Here is a 21335-nt window from a genome sequence, read left to right as displayed (position 1 = left end):
TCCACAGCTGTTCCTATGCTAAGGCTGCCAGCTGGATCCAGTCCTGGGTTTACCCTATTGTGTGCTAGAATCTGAAATCTTGCTTTTCTTAGAGAATGCAATGAGGAAACCAGAATTACAAGTCTCTGCGTGCAATGGGATGAACCGAGGACTGGATCAACCCTGTCCTACAAATCAGAATCCATTCACTGCTGTGGTACTCAGTTGATTCTGCCACTGTTTTCCCTAGCTACTTTCTTCTGCTCAGTGTGGCCTCAACCCCCCCCCCCCCTCAGTATGGCTGCAACGACCTAAAATTCCATGTTCCTGGTAAGTGATCGAGATTGTGGCCATGACCCAGCATTGTTTTCATTCAGTCTTCACAGCAGTTGCAGCACTAAAGTTTTTGCTGTTCTCTCCTGCCTCTACTGTGTCCCTGTATCTGGCTGCTGTGGGCCCCTCAGCCAGTAATGCCAAGATCCTATGTACTCCCTCCCCCCACCTTTGGCCACACAGAAAAACCACCACTGACCACCTATATGGAAAGCAGGTTGGCATTGAAACTGGATATGCAGGTATAGGCGCTGAATATCCATTTTAACTAGCATCCAGTGATTTCTCTAAGTGCTTGACTGCTGCTGTTAAATTTCAGGCGGATAGAAAAGATTGACATCAGAAACAGCACAGCAGTCAGTACTGGGCGTCATATTCCGCTGTTTACTTATGCTTCCACTAGGCTTTCATTTCTACAAAAGCAGAGCTCAGAAAAACTTCCTTTAAAAAGTTACTAACTTCAGAAAATAAAAATAGTCACAGCGGACACATACAGGGTTTTTGAGCTACATGTTTATCTCAAAAAAAGTCATATTACCCTGGCTCTTCCCCTCCCCCACATGCCTTTCCAGACAGGTCTTCACTGGGAAACATGCAACACGCTACCAGCTTCTTTGCAATACCAGCTGGACATATCTGCATTATTTCCACCAAGAGGGATTTCACTGTGAGCCAAGTTTGCAATCAGTATATTGCTAATTCTTCCAACAGCCTTCAGATTTCAGCTTCATTTGTGCTAGCAGGAGGGAACCATGGTGGGATCTGGTGCTTGTGAACTTTCATGTTCAGTCAGCATGGAATAATTGAATCTGCTATTTACATATTGTATTTATAATTGGTTTAAATTTGCTCTATTTGTGTTCTTCTTGCCATTTAGGTTTCTGAATTACTAGTATTGTTAATTTGGAAATGATGTGCAGTGATCTCATGTTGCCATGTAATTTGGGCAGGCTTTTTTGGCTGAGTGTCACTCATCTGGTTTAGTACGGTATATACAATCTTTTATTTCATGATGAATATCTCTGCTAAAGGTCCTGCTAACACAATTGAAATGTCAATCTGTAGATTCATTAAATACTTTAAGGTCTTTAATAGCAGTGCTATTCTGGGGTTCATAACACAGATTTCTTCAATCATATCATAGTTTACATTGTTTGCCATTATATTTGGGCCTAGAATACATTTTTGGGCCTGATTTACTAAGATGGAGGGGATGAGTAACTTTCAAACAGTGTCCATAGCTGTAAAGACTGCAGGCACTTTTTTCCAGCAGACATTACATCAATTTTGTAAAGGAAAAATAAGCTTTGAAATTTGGGACAGGGATTCTATGCACATAGATTTGTACCTGCTCGTACTTGTATGGCAAGTAGGAAATAAGTGACCAGAGCAGTGACAGCCTGAGCATGAAAGAGGAGAGCAAAGAACATAAGAATTGCCATACTGGGAAAGACTGAGCGATACAGGGGCATTATAACATGCTTAGTCTTGTTAACCATCCCTTTTTTAATAATTCCAGCATTCGGTTTGCTTTTTTGGCCACCGCCACACATTGGGCGGAAGGTTTCATCATATTGTCTATGATGATACCCAGATCCTTTCCTTGGGTGCTAATCCCCAAGGTAGACCCTAGCATCCGGTAACTGTGATTCAGGTTATTCTTCCCAATGGTCCCCCATCTGCCATCATATTCTATATTTCTCTGTTTACAGAAAATGTCACTGCACAGTTAGCATCTTCATTAAGTGGGGAAAAAACTCTGTTAAAGAGAAAAAAAAAAGACACCTTGGGGTTACATATATAATCTGTCTCTAACTTACATGTCATACATTCTCTGTTCTCTTCCAGTCAAAGCCAAATTGTCTTGCTTCTTTCAGCCCTACAGGGTTAACCCAGCCCATGAAAATGAAGAGGTCTTCTTTCAGCAATCAAAAGCAGTCAGAGAAGGAAAAAAAAACACAAGTTATGATTCTGGTATGCTTGTCCTTAGTGATGAGGTATCAACTGATGGCAGAGAGCTTCATTTTTTACAAAGTGGTGTTGGCCCTACAGAGACAATTGAGAAAAATACATCTCTTTTTTTTTCTTATTTTGACTTGTGATAAAATAGTTGAGCAAACCTGACATGACATGCATGTCAGAGTGCATAACAGAACTGCATGAACTCATGTAATGTCAAGAGAATATAGGATACAAAAATGTTAGACATTTTGGAGACTTATGATATAAGATATTTGACATGACCTTCTCTGGTAAATGACTAGCAATAAAGAAGCTGATTAGAGAAGAAAGACAATGTGATAGATGAAAGAAAAAAGAAACTAATAGCTGTTATGCCATTGCTTGGAAATCATGTATAACAAGAAACTTTCCTAAATACTCTGAATTCCTAGCCCTGGAGGTAAGAAAAAAACCCCAAAACATTTATGTAGCTGGCAGTGGATGTCGATGCATTAGTACTTTAGAAGCGAACAAAATTTGTGGTAATTCATAACTGCTGGGCATATAGGTGTAGATATAATTATCTATTTGAAATTAGGGTAGGCTGGTGTCGGGGCTATCTTCTGCAGCTCTCAGTTTAATTTCCGTGGTCAAGTGTGAATGTAGAAATAGCAGGACTACCTTTAAAGACATGGAAAGCCATTTCCAATAGGATGTCTAAGTCCGTTTCCTGAAAACGTCCAAAACTCGGGCCAGGGAAACATCCATTTCAGAAACCACTAGACGTCCAAATTTTTTAAAAAAAATTTATCTATTTAGACGTCTTTTCGCCATCAGGATGTCCAACCTTAGGATGCCTAACTTTACTCACCATTTTCAACAATAGAAATGACCAGGTTCAAAGCATCCAAATCCAGACCATTTTGGATGTGGGAAGAGCCAGCATTTTAATGGACTGGCCATGCAGCCATGCCAACAGAACAGTAGGGCACCTCAGAGAGCATTGCTATGAACGTCTCATAAAAGACAGGGGAAGAGTGTGGTGCAGGGTTGCAGGGTGCAGGGTGCAGGGAAGAGTGAGGGTTAGAGCTACAGTCTTAGTACTCTGAGGTTGTGGGTTCTAACCCACACTGCTCCTTGTGACCATTGGCAAGTCACCTAATCCCCCCCCCTTTGCCCCAGGAACATTAGATAGATTGTGATCCCACTGGGACAGACAGGGAAAAATGCTTAAGTACCTGAATAAATTCATGTAAATCATTCTGAGCTCCTTTGGGAGAATGGTATAGAAAAATTGAATGAATAAATAAGTACATCTCACTATAATCCCCTTATAATGTATGGTGAGCCTTCCAAAACTCCCAAAGGTTGTGAGATCAAATCCCAGTGCTGATCCTGTAACCCAGACAAGTCACTTAAACTTCCACTATCCACTACTCTAAATAATGTAATTAAGCACAAAAAGCAGTTTATAAGACCCATTCCCTTTTTCTCTACCCTTATTATTGCTAACTCAAAATTACCTCTCCTTCCATCATTCCCCAGGATAATCCCCAATTTCTTTTTATTGGCCCTGCCCAATCTCCCCCTCCATCCCAAACCACTGCATTGCTCAAGTCCACATTGTTCACTTTTTTAAACTCAAGAAGAAACAAAAAACAATGTGGAGAAATGATGTTCCTGAGATAGACTTTATTAATATTAAAATAATATTAAAACTTGGCAAACCACATAAAAACCCTGCACATAGCACACAGCTTCTACGGAACAGTTTATTTCCGACTGGCATTTTTATCCACGTATCTTTACCATAGGATTTCATAGGGACCCCTGAGGAAGATATTCTGTCGAAACACGGACCATTTTGGGTCCAGGGTCCAAAGCTTTTCAGCGGACTGCGTCCTAGAGGTTTTTACGTGATTTGCCAAGTTTTAATATTAATAAAGTCTATCTCAGGAATATCATTTCTCCACATTGTTTTTTGTTTCTTCTTGGATTTGTCTGTGGAGATCATTGGGTCAATTCTCTTGTTTTCCACTTTTTAAACTTACCACCTCACTGTCCCTTCTATCATTCACCTTCTTCACAGATCTGGGTTCAACAATTTCTCCCCCTCATTCATGCCTCCCCATCCTATCTTACTGCATCTCACCTACATCACCATCATTGTATCTCCCCTACCCCTCTCCGTACTCTTTATCAAGTCTCACCCTGCTCATGCAGATCACCCTGTAACTTCTCCAATCTTATTCAAGTACCTCTCCTCTCCCCTTCTTCTTTACCTTTCTCATGTGTCCTGTGGAATGCCCGCTCTATTTCCAACAAGCTTGCTTACATCCACGACCTTTTTATCTCTCATTCTTTCAACCTGCTTGCACTAATTGAAACCTGGTTCTCATCTGAAGGCTCTGCTTCAGTTGCCACCCTGTTTTATGGAGGTTACCACTTCTCCCATATGCCTCGCCCAGTAGGTCACAGAGGAGGGGTTGGGCTGCTACTTTCACCCACCTGTAGATTTCAACCTCTCTGCCTACCTCAGTCTCACCGCTTCTTCTTTGAAGTCAACTCCATTGATATATTCCCTCCCTTTTTCCTCTGAATAACAGTCATTTATTAACCTCCTAACAAATCCCTATCTTCTTTCCTCACTGACCTTGACTCCTTGACTCTCCATCTTTCTCGAACCTCCATCTCCTTACCTTATCCTTGGTGACTTCAACATTCATGCTGAGGACAACTCTGACTCCAACACCTCAAAGTTTCTTGCCTATTATCCTCATTGAATCTTCAGCTGTGCTCTACCACCCCCCATGCACTAGAATGGTCACTGCCTTGATCTTGTCTTCTTCTCTAATTGTTCAATTACCAACTTCTCCACCTCAATTCTTCCCCTCTCTGACCATCATCTGAAAATCTTCACGACTCAACACCCTTCCCCCACGACATGACCGATCTTCACCAACACATTCAGAAATCTTCAAGCTAATGACCTGTGCACTCTCTCCACCACTTTCTCCCTCCTCCTCTCAATCATTACACTATTTAAATCTGCCAATGAATCAGATCTTCCTATATTACTATTCTATCTTCTGTTCTTAATTCTCTCGCTCCTCTCAAACCAAGTTCTGTAAAGTGCACCAAACCCCAACCCTGGTTAACCTCTAAGATCTGCTATTTCCATTCCTGTGCTTGATCTGCAGAACATCACTGGCTGAAATCCTGCGCTCATGTTGACTTCGTACACTTCAAATTTCTACTGACCTCCTTCCAATCTGCCCTTTCACTTGCAAAACAAGATACTATGCCCTCTTGATTGATTGTCTTGGATCCAACCCTCACTGTCTCTTCTCCACACTCAACTCTCTACTCAAAGTACTCTCACTTCCAGCTCCTCCTTCACTTTCTCCCCAGACTATGGCTGAGTACTTCCACAACAAGGTTCACTCTGCCTCTCACTCCTCCCGATGCCCTGCTGATCCTCAGTTGATCCTTATTGCCTTTCCTTCCTTCTCTAAAATCACAGTAGAGGAAACCGGACATCTCCTATTCTCCTCCAGACTCACCACCTGTTCCTTCAAACATGTTGTAGTCATACTGCCCCTCAAAAAGCCTTCACTGGACTCTAAATGCCCCTCCAATTATTGCCCCATCTTCCTCCTCCCCTTCTTATCCAAGCTACTTGAACATGCAGTTCACTACCGTTGTCTTGACTTTCTTTCATTTTGACCTATCCTTGACCCACTTCAGTCTGACTTTTGCCCTCTTCATTCTATGGAAATTGCCCTTACTAGAGGCTCCAGTGATCTGCTCCTGACCAAATCCTCATCCTCCTTGATTTCCTACTTGAGCATTTGACACTGCAGATCACCACCTACTCATCGATACGCTGTCCTCACTGGGATTTCAGAACTCTGTTATAATAATAATAATAACTTTATTTTTCTATACCACCAACACCCAAAAAGTTCTAGGCAGTTCACAGAATAAAGAGGACTAGACATTCCAGTGAAGATACAAAGCACACAGAAAAGCAGTATGATATTTCAATAGTGAAAAATACAATAAGAAATATGACATAGTTATCAATCAAGTAACGAATATTTTGAACAAATAGGTCTTAACCAATTTTCTAAAGGTACAATAAGATGCAGATTGTTGAATAAGGTCATCTAACCATACTTGAACTTTACCTGCTTGGTAAGCCAAAGATCAATCAAAATATGTTTTATAATGGCAATTTTGGGGATTTCTTCATACCTTTCCCATCACACTTTTAGTGTAAGCTCTGGACAATCCTTCTCTGCAGCCATTCTATTGTCGGTCAGTGTACCTCAGGGCTCTGTTCTTTTATCTATCTACACTTCTTTCCTTGGTGTTCTAATCTCCTCCCATAGCTTCCAATATCATTTCTATGCTGATGATTCACAAATCTCTCTATGCCTGAAATTTCTGTGAGAATTCAGGCCCGAATCTTGGCCTGCCATCTAAAATTAAACATGTACAAGACTGAACTCCATCTTTCCTCCAAAACTCTTCTCCTCCCCTCCCCACTTCTTCCCTTCTCTATTTTGGTGGCTAATGCTTTCATCTTCCCTGTCGCGTCAGCTTGCAACCTCAGGGTTATCTTTGACTGGTGTTTTTCCTTCTCTCTCCATATCCAACAAACAGCTAAGTCCTGTAATTTCTTTTTCTACAACATCACTAAAATCCAGCTTTTTCCTCTGAACATGTTACCAAGACTCTCATCCACACTCTCATCACCTCTCACCTCGACTGCAATGTTCTTCTCACAGGTCTTCCACTAAGACATCCCTCTCCCCTTCAATCTGTGCAGAATTCTGCTGCATGTCTCATGTTCCACCAATGTCGTTATGCTCATGTTACCTCTCAACAAATTGCTTCACTGGCTCCCCGTCCATTTCCACATTCAGTTCAAACTCCTCTTATTGACTGCAACTCCTCAGTATCTCTTCTTTTTTATTCCTCCCTAAACTCCACCCAGAGAACTCTATTCATCAGGTAAGTATCTCTTGGTGGCACCCTTCTCCTCTATAGCCAGTTCCCAACTTTGTCCCTTCTACCTTGCTGTGATAGATAGATTGTGAGCCCACCGGGACAGATAGGGAAAATGCTTGAGTACCTGATTGTAAAACCGCTTAGATAACCTTGATAGGCGGTATATAAAATCCTAATAAAACTTGAAACTTGAAAAACTATATGCCTGGAATAATCTGCCTGACTCAGTATGTTGGGATCCATCTCTGACTATATTCAAATCCAGGCTGAAAGCCTACTTTATTAAAGCTGCATTTAGGTCCTAACCCAAACAACTTCTAAAGCATCCAGTTCTGCTGGTTATTCCCTCCATAGTCCCCCACCCTATCTGCCTCATCATTTCCCTTCTAATTCCCTACATGAACAGCATATACAGATCCACTCTTTTGTCCTATGTATCTGTTATAATTTGATTGTAAGCTCTATTGGGCAGGGACTGTCTCTTGTGTGGAACCGGTAGCACTATAGAAATAATAAATTGTTGTTGTTGTTGGGCTAAATGGATCTTTTGTCTGATCCAGAGTGGCAATTCTTACATTTCTTATTTTCTAAGATATTTATAGACCACTATCCAGATAGTGCTGTTGAAGTATGGGAGTGGAGTACAGGTGGAGCAGAAAGGTAATTGGTTAATTGCAATACTGATCCTACTATATGGATATCTACTGGGATAAAGTTAGGTCTGAAAAATTATTGTCCTAACTTTATCCATATAGAGGGGCATAATAAAAAAAATAAATGTCTAAGTCTAATTTGGATGTAGGGTGCTAGTCATCCAAAGTCGGCAGCGACAAAATGTCCATTCTCAAAAAGTACATCTAATTTTTTTTTTCAAAAATTGTCTTTCTGTACGTCCAGGCATTAGATCATCCAGACCACCACTAAGTCTTTCTTTATATCACATTCTCTACCAAAAATTTGTCCAAGCCCCAATCATCCAGAACAAGACCTTTTGGACATGGGAAGGGCCAGCATTGTGATGGACTGACCACCCAGACATGGCAACAGAGCAGAGGGGCACCTTACAGAGCACTGTTGTGATAAGCATCTCATCAGAACTCCCTTATAGGTTATGGTAAGCCCTCTGAAATACCCCCAAACCCACTATACTCACCTGTCTACAACCCCAATAGCCCTTAGGGCTGCAGGTGGCACATATATGGCAGTACAGTAGAGTTTATAGGGGGTTAGTGGGCTCACATTTTCTACCATTGATGTAATGGTTGGAGTGGCTTATGGGCCTGGGTCCTCTTCTCTATTGTTCACTAGCTAACCCCTCCCCCCTCCCCAGACCACTTAAGCCACCTCTGTGCAGCTCTGCTAAGCTTTCCTATAACAGGGGCTGATGTTCCGGAGGCAGATATGTACGTTTTTATTCTGAACTTTGTGGAAGTGCAACAGGGTCAGTGAACACAGGGGGAGTGTGTGTGGGTCTTTACTTCGTCCCTGCAGTGGTTATCTGGACACTTTGAATACCTTTTTGGCACTTATACCTGCTTTTACATCATCTAACTCACAATGTACAAGTTTCGTCTAGGAAGTCTCGTCAAACATTCGATTATCCCTGCTGGATGACTAAGTCTAGGTCAGCCCACATCCTGCCCCTTTCAGCTCTGGGCACACGGCGGGATTCAGAGGCCTCAAAAGTCCCTGGATACATCCAAAAAGCTGTTTTGATTATCGGCACTTGGATGACCTATCTTTTAGGATGACCAATTGCCAACTTGGGCAGGTTTTTAGACATATTTGTTTCAATTATGAATCCCATAGCTATTTAGCTAGCAGTTTGCATATCCCCACTATAAGACAGCAGCAGCATTCAGCACCTCTTAGTATCCAGATAGTAGCACTGAATATCCATGTTCTTTGAGGCTTCTGTGGCTGGCGTCATGATTGTGGCTGTTGTCCGGGTCTCACGTGACGGCTGAAACGTTGGTTCTACCTACCCAGACCCGGTGAGACCCAGACAACAGCAACAATCTGAATATTCATGTTTAACTGCTGTGGCTGAATATTAATTTGAAAGGATTCTGAGGTAGAAGTCTTTAAAAATGAAAGTCTGGCTAAAGTCAATAGCATAATCAATAATAATACCACCATTCTTTGCAGTCCATTTGTACATTTCCGTACATTGTAGTAGGTATTTGCTGATTGCAGCTGATATTTAAATTAAACTATATGTAGCATAAATCCTCCTGTCCTTTCATGTACAAATGCATTTGCTTGTTTATTGACTGCAGGCTACTAATATGAAATTTGAAATCAAATACTTGTATTACTTTTCCAGTCTCACATTTCTATAGAAAATGATATGCCTATGCAAAAAGTACACATGCAACAAGCATACACATCACAAACTTACCATAATGGGCATGCATTCACCCATTGGATCAACATCTTTCAATTTATTAGCATGACAAAGGACACAATTATTTTGGATATGCCTGAATGCAATTTTCATTAACTTTGCAATGATTTATTAACAAAAGTGTCAGGAATGTAATAAAAGCAGCAGGACTCCTCAAAATGCCAAAATAAAAAAAAAATGAAGAATACAGCAGAATTTCCAAACATGCCTTGCAGCACCGGGTCAATAAGGTTGCCTGATTCTATCAAAAGCATCACCATGGTGAGTGAACTCTGCAATTAACAAAGAGTAAGCACAAAAAATGCAAATATCTCATTTAAATGTAATTATGCACAGATTACTGTTCACTGGAACAAGAAAAGGGATTTTAATTGTCACCCAAAGTTATATGTAAACTCTGACTCCTGGTTAACTTTTCTATTCAGGGACTTTGTAAGAGAATTAAAATAGACAAGGCCCACAGTTCACAGATCCGTATGTTCGATGACATCGCTGGCTGAGTTGTCTTTGTGGAAAGCCCGTTGCACGTAAAGTTGTTCTAATAACACTGCTCTTTCTATATGTTGGCAAGGTTAGCTGGTAATATATTTTACCATCGTTTGCATTTTAATATTATTTGGTCTCATTAACATGTTTAAATTTGTTCTTGTAATAAAATTCATTAGTATATTTATCATAATCATATAATGAATATAGCCCTTATGGAAAATAAAAAAATTGAAAGTACATTAGAGACAATGCAAGCTGTTTGAAATTACTGTGCTTTGCATATTCTACCTTATTAATTAAATTATAAATTATTTATTTATGTATTGCTTTAATCAGGGGCGAACATTAGAACAATATTATATTAGTGTAAGAAGCACAGTACAACTCCAAGCTAATTCACATATGGCTCACTGCTATATATATTTTCATAAAGAGCCGTCCTTCTAAGGTTTGGCTATTGCTGCTCTCCCGCTGTGTAGCACAGGATACGAGACAGCAAGCACTGGTAGCAAGCTGCAGAAGTAAATGTTTAATGTTTGCTCTGCATATTAAAGCCTTTTCTGAAATGTCTCTTTTCACTCCCTATCGGGGTGCCTGTATCATTCAATCAGCTCTGCAGATTGAACTCACAATTAAATCTTCATCAGCAGCTCACATCTAGTTTGTCCACGTTCGGATGAAGCAATGGCCACTTTTAAGGTACAAAGTTTGAGAGCTCCAAGAATGGAGCCATCTTTCAGCCCGTAGGTGATTCTGGCATGTCCTTCGTTTCTCTGTCAGGGAGCAAGAGCAGAGCGATATGCAGCTGTTACTTTACTACTGCAATTTTTTTTAAGCATATGAACTGAATCAGCAGTGCATATGGGAAGCATTATTTAGTAGTAGGAATACGAGATGAGGTGCTAAAAAGAGCCCTGTGATCTGCTCTGTCAATAAGTCATTTTGTGACCACTTGAGCAAGACATTTTATTCTTTTACATCTCAGTTAAGCTAAATATAACTAGGAAGTAATAGCAATAACAAAATTGATTCTTTGTCTTTTAAAATTAAACACATAGCTAAATAGCTTTTAGATATATGTTAAGTCTTCTTTCAAGTGTCCTAAATACTTACTGATGATTCCTCTTTGCATTCATACTGGTACTCATTTATCTTATTAGCAAACCGGTCAATATTCAGCCAGTGGCGGTCAGCGTGGATTTTTTTGTTTGTTTGTTTTAATGCTGGCCACTGCCAGCTAAATAAGAAATGGATATTCAAGTTTCAAGTTTATTGGTGCTTGATATACCGCTTATAACGACCTAAGCAGTTTACATTAAAAATATGCACTTACACGGGAGGTAACACAAATGCTTTTAAGATTGAGGGGGAGACTTCACAGGAGACAGAAGGGAAACTGCAAGGGTTACATCATTTCAGAAAATTTAGTTAACTGATTGATTGTCTTGGATTGCGTTAGTAAAAGAGGGGGGAAAGTTAGCTGATGTCATAATCTCAATCTGTACAATGAAAGCATCTCTAAAAAGAAAGGTTTTAGGTCAGATTTGAATATGGCGGTATTTGATTCTTGTCTAATGTTTAATGGAAGAGAGTTCCGCAGTGTGGGAGATAGAACTGAGAAAATTGTCTTGCGGGTTGAGTCATAAAATATCTGGTGAACAGAAGGAATTGATAATAGCTGTTGCAGTGTTGACCGTAACAATCTGGAAGATATATATGGGATAAGGAATCTATCAAGAAAGGCTGGAGAATGGGCGGTTTGTACATTAAAGGTTATGAACAGGTTTTAAATGTAATTCGATGAAAGATGGGCAGCCAGTGTGCCTTCTTTGAGAGAGGGGTGATGTGATCATATTGTTTTGCTCCATAAATGATTTTAACGGCCGTGTTCTGTATAATTTGAAGTCTTCTGATTTCCTTCTTTGTCACTCCCTGGTAGAGTGAATTACAATAATCTAAATTTGAGATGACCAAGGAATTCCAGGAACCCCTGCGGATTTTGAAAAAACGCGAATACAGTTTTTAGGCAGGGGAGACAGGAGAGAGCAGCTGGAGAGATAGGAGAAGGCAGCTGGAGCGCTGGCGAGTGAAGGAAATCACTCACTGTATGCTCCAAACACCTCTTCCTGTACTAAAGCTTTGACACGCAGCTCCTGATTGGTAAGGCCCAACTTTAGTACAGGAAGACGAGGTAGGAGCATACAGTGAGTGATTTTCTTCACTCGCTGACACTCCTGCTACCCTCTCCTACTTCTCCAGCTGCCCTCTCCTGCCTCCCCTGCCCGGTCATTCACAGTCAGAAAATACCGCTAATGACCAGGACCGCCAACCGCCAATCGCGAATTCACGGGGGAACACTGTATACAACTCCATATACAATACTGTATACAATGTCAACCGGATCACCTTTGTCTATCTGCCTGTTAACTCCCTTGATGAAGTGCAGCAAGTTCATCAAGCAAGATCTTCCTTTGCTGAAACCGTGCTGGCTGATCCTCATCAGATTGTGTCCGTCAGGGTGGTCAACGATGCGGTCCTTTATCAGTGCCTCTACCATCTTTCCCGGTACTGAGGTCAGACTCACCGGTCTGTAGTTTCCCGGATCTCCCCTCGAACCTTTCTTGAAGATCGACGTAACATTCGCCACTTTCCAGTCTTCCGGAATCCTTCCCGATTTGATCGACAAATTGGTTATTAATTGAAGCAGAGGGCCACCACGTGAGCGGACTGCTGGGCATGATGGACCACTGGTCTGACTCAGCAGTGGCAATTCTTATGTTCTTAGCTATAACCCCTTTCAGTTCCTTGATTACCCCAGGATGGATGCCATCCGGTCCAAGGGATTTATTGTTTTTAAGCCTGTCAATCTGCCTGCATACCTCTTCTAGACCAGGGGTGTCAAAGACTCTCCTCGAGGGCCACAATACAGTCGGGTTTTCAGGATTTCCCCAATGAATATGCATGAGATCTATTAGCATACAATGAAAGCAGTGCTTGCAAATAGATCTCATGCATATTCATTGGGAAAATCCTGAAAACCCGATTGGATTGCGGCCCTCGAGGAGGAACTTTGACACCCCTGTTCTAGACTGACCGTCAACCCAGTCAGTTTCATGCCCTCTACTTTTAAAACACTGCCCAACCCGCATTACCTTTATAAGCACCCCTTAAGCCTGGTTGTCCAGTGGTATATGGGCTGGCAGGAGCATGCTGACTGTGCTGCTGCCTGGACCCGCCTCACTTTCAGAATGGCTACAGTCAGTTCTCGCAAGTCCCATTTATAATCTTTTGTAAACTGCATTGTACTTACGGTTACGTGGTTAAGAAGTACGATGTTATGTTATGTTTGTCATCTTCACTCCATAAGATGCACCCTCTTTTTGGGGGTGAAAAAAGTGCATCTTATGGACCGAAAAATACGGTATCTACTTCTAAAGTTTATGGGGACTGGTGGGGACAGAAGAGATTACTTTCAGGGATGGGTGGGGACAGATTTGATTGCAATGTGATTGGGTGGGGATGGATTCAATTCCAGCAGGGATGAGCGGATGCAGGCAGGAATGGGTTTGATTTTTTTCCCCATGCAAGTCTCTATTATCCAGCTCATTCATTCATATTCATAAATGCAGTTCAATCTTCCTACAAATACCCCAACATAATACCCGGTTTCGTGATTGGTTGTATCAAGAGTTTTCTAATCCTATAATGATAGATAGATAGATAGATAGATAGATAGATAGATAGATAGATAGATAGATAGATAGATAGATAGATAGATAGATCGATAGATCGATAGATCGATAGATCGATAGATCGATAGATCTATATATATATATATATCAAACAAAAGACAGGTCCACAAAAGTTCCCCAGATATCTTCAGGACTTACTCAGAGACTGAACCAAATATTTCACACAGCTTCTCATTCTTTCAAAATGGCTGCTGCATGTGTTAACTCCCTTATATCATGTGAGGAGGACCCTCCAATCAGTTTCAGCCAGAGGCATTCAATCAAATTTCAGTTGATATAAAACTACATTACCCATAAAGCTTCTTTTATTCAAAGCAACAGTGGCAGAATATTGACCCAATAATTTATCCATTTAGCACCAAAATATTGTCACTAAAGTTCAGATTCTATAAATAGATCGGAGATTAGGCACCTAGATGGTGCGCCTAGGTGATCTAGAATTTTTTTAAATTGGCTTAATCAGCGCTGATATTTGAAAATGCCATTAAAAACCAATTAAAATGATTTAAAAAAAAATAGCCAGTAGGCACCTAACTTGGCAGTAGGCACCTTAGACAGTAGGCACCTAACTTGAGGTAGGTGTCTATACCAAGGTGCCTACCAGCAAGTAGGCATGGTTAGGGGCAGATACAGGGTGGAGTTGTAGCGCAGAATGACTTAGGCACTGGTAGGTGCCTACTTTAGGTGCACTCATTTAGGCCAAGAACCCCTTGGCCTAAATAGTAGTGTGCCTAAGAACACTTAAGCGCCACTAGGCATGACTCTATACATGGTGTCTAGCAGATGATTGACAACCATGCTGAATGTCATCTAGGACTTAGATACCATTTATAGAATCATGGCTTAAGTGAGTAAAATACATGATCTCTCTTCGTTCTACTCAATGCCAGCCCTTTTTTTATATATATAAAATCTGGCCATTCATAAAAACATAGGGCTCCTTTCACAAAGGCGCACTAAAATGGCCTGCGTGCTAGCCGCTACCGCCTCCTTTTAAGCAGGCAGTAATTTTTTGGCTAGTGCGCTCTAATCTTGTGCGTGTGCTAAAAATGCTAGCGCACTTTAGTAAAAGGAGCCCATAGAAAATTGTGGCAGCAAAATACCATATAGCCTATTCATCCTGCCCATCCAAACCCATAGACCAGTCTATTCTTCCTCAGAGACCCTTTGTGCTTGTCTTATTCTTTCTTTAATTCTTTTTATTTATTTTTTTTTACATGTTTTTACTGAAAGTACCTGAGCAAACTCATACATGAAAAAGGCACTTAACATTATCTGTTTCAAACTGTGAACTACCTGTAGGATACCCAGCAACCAACTTTCCTTGTCTCCACTATACTTTATGAAAAATAAAATTCTGATATTGCTTATGAATCTTCCATCTTTACCCTCTTAGTATTCTCCCTCATTCCATAGCCTCCTTTCTATTGATAAAGACCTACTCTGGTGTTATTTCTTGAGTAATTAAATATTTCTGTCATATATCCCCTTATCTCCTAAATCCAGGATATACATGTTTAGATCTTTGTCTGACCCCCTTGTATTTTATGACAAACATCACAGACCATTTTCGTAGTTGTCTTCTGGACTGATTCTGTTTATATCCTTTTTAAGGTGTATGGTCCAAAATTGCACACGTATTGTAAGCTAAAAAACCCCTATATTACATAAAAACATAGAAAATGACGGCAGAAAAGGGCCACGCCCACCAAGTCTGCCCACTCTAATGATCCATCCCCCCTAACTTCTTCCCCCAAGATATCCCACATGCCTATCCCATTTTCTCTTGAAATTTGGCACACTGCTGGCCTCAATCACCTGCAGTGGAAGTTTATTCCAATGATCAACCACCCTTTCGGTGAAGAAATACTTCCTGGTGTCGCCATGAAATTTCCCGCCCCTGATTTTCAGAGGATGCCCTCTTGTGGCCGTGGGTCCTTTAAGGAAAAAGATATCATCTTCCACCTCGATACAGCCTGTGATATATTTGAACGTCTCAATCATGTCTCCTCTTTCTCTACGTTCCTCGAGTGAGTATAGCTGCAATTTACTCAGCCTTTCCTTGTACGGGAGATCCTTGAGTCCCGAGACCGCCCTAGTAGCCATTCGCTGAACCGATTCAACTCTCAGCACATCTTTTTGGTAATGTGGCCTCCAGAATTATGTGTATAAGTGAATAAATTTGAGGAATAGATGAATTAGGCATTCACCATCTGCCAGCGAATGCCTAATTTGCTTTAAATATCAGGTATATATATTTTAACTCATCCCTTTCAAAGCGATTTCTGTTCTTCAAGAAATTTTTAGATCCTCTTGCTCTCATAAATTGTGGTTTTTCATATTGTTTTCAACTCTCTCTCCATAATGCTTGAGTGCATGAATCACCATTAATTCTCTAATTTCACCATATTCTTCCTGATTTTCAGTGCCCTCATCTCTGTTTTTTGTTCTATTTATCAAACTCAAACTGTTGAATGATATATATTGTCACGAACCTAGCCCTAGAGCTGGGCTCGTGCCAAGCTTTGCTAATGCAAAAGCTAGTCCTTTATTTCAAAGGGCTAATCAGGGAGAGAAGATTAAGCCCAGTGGAAGGAAAATGCTGGACTTCCCCTTTAACACTGAAGCAAACAGTCTGCAGGGGGGTGAAGGGTTTAGAGAGTAACGGCGTAGAACAGCCTCTGAGTCATCCTTTTCCCTCTGCTGACCCCCAGCTGAGGGTGATTAACAGGAAGCCATGCAAGGCTAGGCAGGCAGGGCAACTAACTCCTCCTCCTGGGAGAACAGGGCGTGGGCGTCTCTGCAATTTAGAGGCTGCTCTCAGGAGAAGAAGGTTAGTCTTCCCTGAGCCAGCTTCAGGAGAGGGCTCACCTGAGGAAGGGCTGCATTCCCTTGATGTTGAAATGCAGGAAGCAGATACTGACCTGGGGCTAAGTCAGCAAGCAGTGCCAGAGCCCATGGAATGTTCACAACCCGAGGATCTGCCTGAGAATTGTGGCATGGATTTAAGCTAAGTAGCTGGGTTAGGTGTTGGGCAAGGTAACAGGACTCTGACTGTTTGTTCCTTAAAACAAGGTGCTAAGTGAATTAGCTGAGGTTTGTGCTGCTGTGCTGTCTTGAAGCAAAAAGAAAAAAAAACGTTTTTGTTTTCAACTTTAAAGAAGCAGCAAGCAGGAAGTTTATATATTTTTTCTGCTGAAGAATGTAACAGAGGGAAGTTAAGCAAGTGGGGAGAATTCATCAAACAACCAGGTTGGGTTAGTGGGGCCATTCGTGGCATTCTGTTTGCAGAAAGTTTAAAGGTGAATTCACTTGCTCCCCTCCCCCATTAGCTTTGCTGAGCTGATTGGGGTCCAAGCCAGATTACTCTGAAGGCTTGATCTCAGCACCATTGGGAGTGCTGTATGGATTGTTGTTGGCCTGGCGAAACATAAAGGCAGCAACATTTTGAACTTTCATTGTTGGTTTGGGACAATATTAACCTTTTGAATTTTGTTGTGATTTTGACCTACCTGGATGAAGGTGTGAGCTGCGATATGCTTTTTTGTATCAGCTTCATTTTTGTTTTGTTTGGACTAAGTTTATAGTGGAGAGTCTAAACTGTGAGCAAGTAGACTCTCATGCCAGGGTTCAATAAACTGTTTTGCATAGAACCATGAACTGATTCTTTTTTGATTTTTTTCATTCCATGAATGAAGATGGATCCAGCAGGGCTTCCTACCTTTGGAAGCACGTCAGGGTGAATTATAGGCAACAGAGCCCCACATTGAGGACCGGGAGGTAGGGGCTTTGTTACAATATGTTACCTATACAGATAATAGTGCAATGTATGTAATATCTACTGTTCTTTTATTTGTTTGGCACTGTTTTTAGAATAAAAAGCAATAAAGATTTTTAAAAAACACCTCAAACTGTTCTTGCCCACCTCCTCAATCACCTTCTAATTTTCCCCTTAGATGGTCCGTCCTCTTCTCTTTTTCTAATATATCATATGGCTTTTAATTTTATCAATCATCCCATTATCATGTTAAAACATTGTCTTTCATGTTACCATACATTTTTTGTGGCTAATATTACTTCCAGTACAGGATAAACTTTGCACACATCAAAAATGTGTGCTAATAATTTTGTTAATTTGAAGATACTTTCCATGCTAATACACGGAATTAATCTGCATAAGGTATATGAAATTATACGAGGGGTGTTCAATAATTTATCTACCTGACTATGAAAGAAAGTAGCAAGCGTGTTGAAACAAGTCAGTGCATGCTGTGACATGTCTCAAGGTTATTCATGCACAGTTGTAGCTCAGTGTGAATCTAACATTCCAAGAGACAGGATGTCAGGAGAGTGTGCAAATCAAGTAATAAAACCTACTAGATTTGGAGCACTGTTCAGTGATAAAACTTCTCACAAAAGAAGGGAAAAAGCTAAAGGGGTCCATGAACGCATGACTGCAGATTATGGTGAGTCTGCCCCATCATCTTACAAAGTAAAATTTTGGAGCAAACAGTTTAAGTGGGGTAGAGAGTCCATTGAAGATGATCCTCATACTGGAAAGCCTGTGGAAGCAACTTCCACAGAAATGTGCAAGAAAGTTGAGAATTTAATTCTGTCAGACAGATGAATTAAGGTTTCCAGAATAGCTGAAGAAATGGGTATCTTGGCAGGTACAGTTTGGAAAATAATTCATGAAAGTTGGGCATGTCCAAGATTAGTGCAAGATGGGTTCGAAAAATGCTGACACCCTCTAACATGGAATTCTCTTCGGTCTTTTGTTTCAAGGAATTCTCAGAAGTACAAACTTTCATTTCCTTCAGTAAAAGGGATAAAGCTTGTTGGTAATATAATAATAATAATAACAGTTTATATACCGCAATACCGTTAAGTTCTATGCGGTTTACAATAGATTAAGCGAGGTGCAAATTGATTGAATTTAAGAGGGGGGAAAAGGAGAGTTAATAGGACCGGAAATGCGTTGTTGAGGAGAAAGAGATTAATAGGACAGAGGAATCACTATGGAGGAGAAAGAAGATGAGTGGGTCAGTTGTCTAGATACTTTAGGAACAGTTGAGTTCCTAAATATCACTCACTCCTTTTCATATTGGTTTACAATGATTTGGAATGAAATTCCTAGTTATATTAGAACTCTTTTCTCTCTCCAGATTTTTTGTAAATCGATGAAAACAATGCTATTTCAACAATTTGGGGAAAATGGTACTGTTAATTGCCTTTTGTTTAGTAATTCACATTAGTTAAACTGATTTCCCTGTTTTTTGAAGTCTTATGTAAACCGAGTTGAGCCCCTACTTCAGGAGATGATATGGTATATAAATCTAAGGCTTAGATTAGATTAAATTAAACTCACTATATACTCATCCAACTTCCCCTACCCACTCACCAAACCATCCTACCTATTCAACCACCAAGCACTCATCTACTATCCAACCAACTTCCTTTCTAATCAATCATTTCCCAAGCAATGGATTGGTTTGATATTGGTTCCAGATTTATACAAATGATTCAAACCTTGTCTTAGAGACATTTGGAGCATTGAGAGTAAGCAGCAGATTTCTGTGTCTCAATGGCCATGAATTTGGACTTGGAGGATAAGATGTACAGCGTCAGCATCTGTGAAACAAACTTGTTTTTTTTTGTTGCATAGAAGTTTTTGGACCCCTGTTAGATTACAAAAATTAGATAGTTCTAAGTCAAATAGATGCTGGCACTATCACCTCGATATAGGGACACTGGATCATCTGCTCTTCTTTTGTCCCTTGATACTTAAATTTTGGCGATCCCTTTAGGATCAAATAAATAGCATACTGGAAGTTCCATTGGCATTGACGTATGATGCAGTGCTGTTTGGCATGTTATTGATGGCTAAGAGTCCAATAACTTCATGATGGGAGTTGCCATACAACTTATTTTGTAATTTGTTTGTCTTGATAATTTGTATTACTCTTGCTTATCTTTATACTGTATGAAAAGATGGGTGGGTGGGGGGAAGGGATATGTATTTATTATATAATTTGATGGAATTACGTGCTGTGTATTTGTACATTGTTTGATAAAATGTTGCACTTGATGTTGGTTTCTAAAATGAATAAAGATATGGGAAAAAAAATCCCACTCTCAACTAGCTGTTCAGAGCCACCCATCAAAACTTAAATAAGTGTTCCATTCAATTTCAATTCATTTAAACCCCAGAAGTTGGTGGCCCAAGGTGATAAATCTAAAATTGTTCTCTCACAGTCAAACAATATTCTCTATCCCTCCAATCTGAGACTCAAGCACTTGTTCAATAACAAATCACTGAATCTGATTGAAAGTGTGTTGGGCTGAAATAAAGGGCCTGTTTTACAAAGCCGCGCTAGTGGCTGCCGTGCGGCAACAGCCCCAAAGCCCTTTAAATCTCTATGGGCTTCGGGGACGTTACCACACAGCAGCCGCTAACACAGCTTTGTAAAACATGCCCAAAGGTTCAATACCCGCTGTTGGTGTTTGTGGTAACTGTATTTATTTTCTTTCCCCCAGCTGCAGCAATGAACAATGAATGAGTGTGTGGGAGAATGTATCCTTTGGAACTGATGAGTACTGGTGGATATAAGCCTTCCCCCTCTCACAATCCTTCGCATGTTATCTCATTGTTTGAGGTCCTGGGGGTTGCAGAGAAGAGGTAGACACATCACGTATAGGACATAATGGAGACCAGGGAGGTTGTAGGGTTTTTGTGTGTGGGTACTTACATTGAGCTCTGAGGTGCTGTCTCATGCGCTGGATGAGGGCCAGGTTCTTCTGGCATACCTGCCTATAGCAGCGCTTGAGGGATTCCAAGTTTTAATGGATGCCAAATCTCCTGCAAGATACAAGTTGAGGAGAATGGGGTCAGGTGATGAGCCTTCTTTGTTTTCACATACATGATTGTTATTTGTGACATGCTGTGCAGTGCTCCACACATAGCCTTAGACAAATAGCAACAGGCTGCTTGCAGGGAGGGTTGGGAGGGCTAGTGGGGGCTGACATCATTGGGACTCCTATTAGGAGGCCACATATATTATGTGGGACCCCTGACAGTTCTTGAGGCCCTAAGGAGTGCAGGCTGCCTGTGTCTGGAGCTTTGAAAGTGGAAGCTTCTGACTAACATTCACCTCTGGAGGGTGTTCCTGATGAAGTGACAGGTCCTCATGGAGACACTGTGAGGGAGGGGGGGTCTCCTGCCATGGAATTCAAACAGGTGCCTCCTATTTTGGAGGTATAGCTCCACCAGAGCCTCCCTCTCCCATAGGGATTAATTAGGCTTCTTTCCTCATCATATACTCACTCACACACTCTGGGGGGTCACTCTCTCTATCTCTCCCACACTGTTTTGTTTTTTTTCTCATACTAGTCTCTCACATTGTTGTTACTAGTACACT

The 21335-nt window shown here is 40.9% G+C and overlaps 1 long non-coding RNA gene across 1 annotated transcript in view; it reads right to left on the bottom strand.

Annotated features, from left to right (window-relative positions):
• Positions 1-9806: 9806 nt before the first annotated feature.
• LOC117356369 overlaps positions 9807-21335 on the bottom strand; it is a 75828-nt gene continuing 64299 nt past the window's right edge. The window contains exons 2-3 of the long non-coding RNA XR_004538627.1: positions 20667-20776; positions 9807-10938 (exon numbers count right to left, since the gene is read on the bottom strand). This is a non-coding gene — a long non-coding RNA (uncharacterized LOC117356369). The remainder of the gene's footprint in view (positions 10939-20666; positions 20777-21335) is intronic.

Source organism: Geotrypetes seraphini, chromosome 3, assembly GCF_902459505.1.
Source record: "Geotrypetes seraphini chromosome 3, aGeoSer1.1, whole genome shotgun sequence".
Lineage (NCBI taxonomy): Eukaryota > Metazoa > Chordata > Amphibia > Gymnophiona > Dermophiidae > Geotrypetes > Geotrypetes seraphini.
Note: the sequence above shows the minus strand (reverse complement) of the source record. Positions and strands in the feature narration are given on the sequence as shown.